At 40.5% G+C, this 6574-nt stretch overlaps 4 non-coding genes across 4 annotated transcripts; 1 reads left to right on the top strand and 3 right to left on the bottom strand.

The window, feature by feature from the left end:
- Positions 1 to 1289: 1289 nt before the first annotated feature.
- On the bottom strand, positions 1290 to 1361 carry trnap-agg (transfer RNA proline (anticodon AGG)). The gene has a single exon. It is a non-coding gene; the product is annotated as a tRNA-Pro (tRNA).
- A 2265-nt stretch (positions 1362 to 3626) lies between these two features.
- Positions 3627 to 3698, bottom strand: trnap-agg (transfer RNA proline (anticodon AGG)). Its single transcript has one exon. It is a non-coding gene; the product is annotated as a tRNA-Pro (tRNA).
- Positions 3699 to 5385: 1687 nt separating this feature from the next.
- Positions 5386 to 5457, bottom strand: trnap-agg (transfer RNA proline (anticodon AGG)). Its single transcript has one exon. It is a non-coding gene; the product is annotated as a tRNA-Pro (tRNA).
- A 990-nt stretch (positions 5458 to 6447) lies between these two features.
- Positions 6448 to 6519, top strand: trnag-ucc (transfer RNA glycine (anticodon UCC)). The gene has a single exon. It is a non-coding gene; the product is annotated as a tRNA-Gly (tRNA).
- The last annotated feature ends 55 nt before the right edge of the window (positions 6520 to 6574 follow it).

Here is a 6574-nt window from a genome sequence, read left to right as displayed (position 1 = left end):
AAGTCACAACCATCTTCTGTAGTTCATCTGCTGTGTCTTTCACATTCTGTCTTCTTCAGTCGCGACAGCAAAATGATGACGAGTTTTTACAAATTAATAAAGTGCAAAATGAGATCAATTCATTTTTTAAAGAGCAAATGAAAAAATAAGACTTCAAAAGAATGGAACTCATTTATTTTGAGTCAAATGACGCAAAGGTACGTGAATCAAAGTCAATTAATGTTGAAAATACCCATTCAAATAGATCCGTTTTCAACTAGAGAGATTAAGACTCAGCGTATCCGTCTCAATCCTCCACAACTGCTTATGTTACCCCTCCATATCTGCAGTGAAAGATGGTGGACCTAGATCGGTTTTTGTCAAACCATGAGACAATACCTATAATCGGTCTTCTCACAAAAACATCTCTAGCTTCCGAACCGTTTGACCTACAAATTCGTATGACCACTCTCTGGAATGAGGAGACCCTCACGAACACGGTGGTATTCTCAATTTTTCTCTACATCCCCCACAAATGTCAGGAGACTCGTCTGAAGTCAGAACCGTCTATGTGCCAAGTTCTGTTTGTAGAATCCAAAATCTTGGGCTACAAACTAATGTGACCCCACTTGTCGCAATGTTCTCCGTTTTGCCCTACGTTCCCCACAAGTGTCACGGGACTAATCTGAAGGTAACCTGTAGTGATTAAAATGATAGATTTTTTAACCAGGGACCTCTCGCAACCTAAGCCATAATCATACACCTAAACCAACGATCTGTCTGGTCAATGAATTATCACTTTCCACCAAAATGACGGTCAAATTATGAGTCGATGTCTCAATGTATCTGCTGTGTCTTTCACATTCTGTCTTCTTCAGTCGCGACAGCAAAATGAGCAAATTAATAAAGTGCAAAATGAGATCATTTTTTAAAGCAAATGAAAAAATAAGACTGGTGGTCATTATAGTGGTGAGCATAGCTGCCTTCCAAGCAGTTGACCCGGGATTCCCGGCCAATGCAGAGCCTGAGGAATTCGTTTATTTTAAGGGCTGGATGTCATTTCAAGTGTATTATATTTTTTGAATCATTATCGTTGTACTTGGAAGTCAGAATTGCTCCTACATTCTGCAGGTTATCTAAAATAATAAATGTTGTGCGACGTTGAACCAACAAGTGCATATCAAAATAGATTTGCAGTCCCATCGCCAAAACCATTCAGCCACCTTGTCCTGCGCCCAAGAGGTGATAGTCGGCGTTCCGACTAGTGGCCCAAGATCTGCCTGTCTGAGATTGTTCAAGGATCTGCAAAAGGGCTCATCCGGGATTTGAACCCGGGACCTCTCGCACCCTAAGCGAGAATCATACCCCTAGACCAACGAGCCTTATGCCAAAAGTTATTTTTTTGCTTTCTGCAGCAATGACAGTGAAGATATCGATTGACGTGTCCATGGTGCTTGGAACGATTGAACATCATGTGAGTGTTTTGTGCTTTACTTGTGAGCATAACAGTCTTCCAAACTCTTGACCAACTCTTGACCATGCTTCAGTTCAAATCTTCTGTAGTTCATCTGCTGTGTCTTTCACATTCTGTCTTCTTCAGTCGCGACAGCAAAATGATGACGAGTTTTTACAAATTAATAAAGTGCAAAATGAGATCAATTCATTTTTTAAAGAGCAAATGAAAAAATAAGACTTCAAAAGAATGGAACTCATTTATTTTGAGTCAAATGACGCAAAGGTACGTGAATCAAAGTCAATTAATGTTGAAAATACCCATTCAAATAGATCCGTTTTCAACTAGAGAGATTAAGACTCAGCGTATCCGTCTCAATCCTCCACAACTGCTTATGTTACCCCTCCATATCTGCAGTGAAAGATGGTGGACATAGATCGGTTTTTGTCAAACCATGAGACAATACCTATAATCGGTCTTCTCACAAAAACATCTCTAGCTTCCGAACCGTTTGACCTACAAATTCGTATGACCACTCTCTGGAATGAGGAGACCCTCACGAACACGGTGGTATTCTCAATTTTTCTCTACATCCCCCACAAATGTCAGGAGACTCGTCTGAAGTCAGAACCGTCTATGTGCCAAGTTCTGTTTGTAGAATCCAAAATCTTGAGCTACAAACTAATGTGACCCCACTTGTCGCAATGTTCTCCGTTTTGCCCTACTTTCCCCGATTCCCGGCCAATGCAGAGCCTGAGGAATCATTTATTTTAAGGGCACAAGTGTCACGGGACTAATCTGAAGTTATTTTTTTGCTTTCTGCAGCAATGTGCTTGTCCATGGTGCTTGGAACGATTGAACATCATGTGAGTGTTTTGTGCTTTACTTGTGAGCATAACAGTCTTCCAAATCTTGACCATGCTTCAGTTCAAATCTTCTGTAGTTCATCTGCTGTGTCTTTCACATTCTGTCTTCTTCAGTCGCGACAGCAAAATGATGACGAGTTTTTACAAATTAATAAAGTGCAAAATGAGATCAATTCATTTTTTAAAGAGCAAATGAAAAAATAAGACTTCAAAAGAATGGAACTCATTTATTTTGAGTCAAATGACGCAAAGGTACGTGAATCAAAGTCAATTAATGTTGAAAATACCCATTCAAATAGATCCGTTTTCAACTAGAGAGATTAAGACTCAGCGTATCCGTCTCAATCCTCCACAACTGCTTATGTTACCCCTCCATATCTGCAGTGAAAGATGGTGGACATAGATCGGTTTTTGTCAAACCATGAGACAATACCTATAATCGGTCTTCTCACAAAAACATCTCTAGCTTCCGAACCGTTTGACCTACAAATTCGTATGACCACTCTCTGGAATGAGGAGAACCTCACGAACACGGTGGTATTCTCAATATTTCTCTACATCCCCCACAAATGTCAGGAGACTCGTCTGAAGTCACAACCGTCTATGTGCCAAGTTCTGTTTGTAGAATCCAAAATCTTGGGCTACAAACTAATGTGACCCCACTTGTCGCAATGTTCTCCGTTTTGCCCTACTTTCCCCACAAGTGTCACGGGACTAATCTGAAGGTAACCTGTAGTGATTAAAATCTTCAAATCTTCTGTAGTTCATCTGCTGTGTCTTTCACATTCTGTCTTCTTCAGTCGCGACAGCAAAATGATGACGAGTTTTTACAAATTAATAAAGTGCAAAATGAGATTAATTCATTTTTTAAAGAGCAAATGAAAAAATAAGACTTCAAAAGAATGGAACTCATTTATTTTGAGTCAAATGACGCAAAGGTACGTGAATCAAAGTCAATTAATGTTGAAAATACCCATTCAAATAGATCCGTTTTCAACTAGAGAGATTAAGACTCAGCGTATCCGTCTCAATCCTCCACAACTGCTTATGTTACCCCTCCATATCTGCATTGAAAGATGGTGGACATAGATCGGTTTTTGTCAAACCATCGTTGTACTTGGAAGTCAGAATTGCTCCTACATTCTGCAGGTTATCTAAAATAATAAATGTTGTGCGACGTTGAACCAACAAGTGCATATCAAAATAGATTTGCAGTCCCATCGCCAAAACCATTCAGCCACCTTGTCCTGCGCCCAAGAGGTGATAGTCGGCGTTCCGACTAGTGGCCCAAGATCTGCCTGTCTGAGATTGTTCAAGGATCTGCAAAAGGGCTCATCCGGGATTTGAACCCGGGACCTTTCGCACCCTAAGCGAGAATCATACCCCTAGACCAACGAGCCTTATGCCAAAATTTATTTTTTTGCTTTCTGCAGCAATGACAGTGAAGATATCGATTGACGTGTCCATGGTGCTTGGAACGATTGAACATCATGTGAGTGTTTTGTGCTTTACTTGTGAGCATAACAGTCTTCCAAACTCTTGACCAAATCAAATCAAATCAAATCAAATCAAATTTTATTTGTCACATACACATGGTTAGCAGATGTTAATGCGAGTGTAGCGAAATGCTTGTGCTTCTAGTTCCGACAATGCAGTAATAACCAACAAGTAATCTAACTAACAATTCCAAAACTACTGTCTTGTACACAGTGTGAGGGGATAAAGAATATGTACATAAGGATATATGAATGAGTGATGTTACAGAGCAGCATAGGCAGATACAGTAGATTGTATCGAGTACAGTATATACATATGAGATGAGTATGTAAACAAAGTGAACATCATGTGAGTGTTTTGTGCTTTACTTGTGAGCATAACAGTCTTCCAAACTCTTGACCATGCTTCAGTTCAAATCTTCTGTAGTTCATCTGCTGTGTCTTTCACATTCTGTCTTCTTCAGTCGCGACAGCAAAATGATGACTAGTTTTTACAAATTAATAAAGTGCAAAATGAGATCAATTCATTTTTTAAAGAGCAAATGAAAAAATAAGACTTCAAAAGAATGGTACTCATTTATTTTGAGTCAAATGACGCAAAGGTACGTGAATCAAAGTCAATTAATGTTGAAAATACCCATTCAAATAGATCCGTTTTCAACTAGAGAGATTAAGACTCAGCGTATCCGTCTCAATCCTCCACAACTGCTTATGTTACCCCTCCATATCTGCAGTGAAAGATGGTGGACATAGATCGGTTTTTGTCAAACCATGAGACAATACCTATAATCGGTCTTCTCACAAAAACATCTCTAGCTTCCGAACCGTTTGACCTACAAATTCGTATGACCACTCTCTGGAATGAGGAGACCCTCACGAACACGGTGGTATTCTCAATTTTTCTCTACATCCCCCACAAATGTCAGGAGACTCGTCTGAAGTCAGAACCGTCTATGTGCCAAGTTCTGTTTGTAGAATCCAAAATCTTGAGCTACAAACTAATGTGACCCCACTTGTCGCAATGTTCTCCGTTTTGCCCTACGTTCCCCACAAGTGTCACGGGACTAATCTGAAGGTAACCTGTAGTGATTAAAATGATAGATTTTTTAACCAGGGACCTCTCGCAACCTAAGCCATAATCATACACCTAAACCAACGATCTGTCTGGTCAATGAATTATCACTTTCCACCAAAATGACGGTCAAATTATGAGTCGATGTCTCAATGTTGCTACTGAGCTGCACATAGCATTGGTGTTACAGTGGTGAGCATAGCTTCCTTCCAAGCAGTTGACTCGGGTATCCGGCCAATGCAGAGCCACAACTGCTTATGTTACCCCTGCATTTCAAGTGTATTACATTCGGAATCATTATCGTTGTACTTGGAAGTCAGAATTGCTCCTACATTCTGCAGTTATCTAAAATAATAAATGTTGTGCGACGTTGAACCAACAAGTGCATATCAAAATAGATTTGCAGTCCCATCGCCAAAACCATTCAGCCACCTTGTCCTGCGCCCAAGAGGTGATAGTCGGCGTTCCGACTAGTGGCCCAAGATCTGCCTGTCTGAGATTGTTCAAGGATCTGCAAAAGGGCTCATCCGGGATTTGAACCCGGGACCTCTCGCACCCTAAGCGAGAATCATACCCCTAGACCAACGAGCCTTATGCCAAAAGTTATTTTTTTGCTTTCTGCAGCAATGACAGTGAAGATATCGATTGACGTGTCCATGGTGCTTGGAACGATTGAACATCATGTGAGTGTTTTGTGCTTTACTTGTGAGCATAACAGTCTTCCAAACTCTTGACCATGCTTCAGTTCAAATCTTCTGTAGTTCATCTGCTGTGTCTTTCACATTCTGTCTTCTTCAGTCGCGACAGCAAAATGATGACGAGTTTTTACAAATTAATAAAGTGCAAAATGAGATCAATTCATTTTTTAAAGAGCAAATGAAAAAATAAGACTTCAAAAGAATGGAACTCATTTATTTTGAGTCAAATGACGCAAAGGTACGTGAATCAAAGTCAATTAATGTTGAAAATACCCATTCAAATAGATCCGTTTTCAACTAGAGAGATTAAGACTCAGCGTATCCGTCTCAATCCTCCACAACTGCTTATGTTACCCCTCCATATCTGCAGTGAAAGATGGTGGACCTAGATCGGTTTTTGTCAAACCATGAGACAATACCTATAATCGGTCTTCTCACAAAAACATCTCTAGCTTCCGAACCGTTTGACCTACAAATTCGTATGACCACTCTCTGGAATGAGGAGACCCTCACGAACACGGTGGTATTCTCAATTTTTCTCTACATCCCCCACAAGTGTCAGGAGACTCGTCTGAAGTCAGAACCGTCTATGTGCCAAGTTCTGTTTGTAGAATCCAAAATCTTGAGCTACAAACTAATGTGACCCCACTTGTCGCAATGTTCTCCGTTTTGCCCTACGTTCCCCACAAGTGTCACGGGACTAATCTGAAGGTAACCTGTAGTGATTAAAATGATAGATTTTTTAACCAGGGACCTCTCGCAACCTAAGCCATAATCATACACCTAAACCAACGATCTGTCTGGTCAATGAATTATCACTTTCCACCAAAATGACGGTCAAATTATGAGTCGATGTCTCAATGTTGCTACTGAGCTGCACATAGCATTGGTGGTATAGTGGTGAGCATAGCTGCCTTCCAAGCAGTTGACCCGGGTTCGATTCCCGGCCAATGCAGAGCCTGAGGAATTCATTTGTTTTAGGGGCTGGATGTCATTTCAAGTGTATTACA

This window comes from Oncorhynchus clarkii, chromosome 9, assembly GCF_045791955.1.
Source record: "Oncorhynchus clarkii lewisi isolate Uvic-CL-2024 chromosome 9, UVic_Ocla_1.0, whole genome shotgun sequence".
Lineage (NCBI taxonomy): Eukaryota > Metazoa > Chordata > Actinopteri > Salmoniformes > Salmonidae > Oncorhynchus > Oncorhynchus clarkii.
The sequence above is the reverse complement of the archived record's forward strand: the minus strand, read 5'-3'. Positions and strand labels throughout refer to the sequence as shown.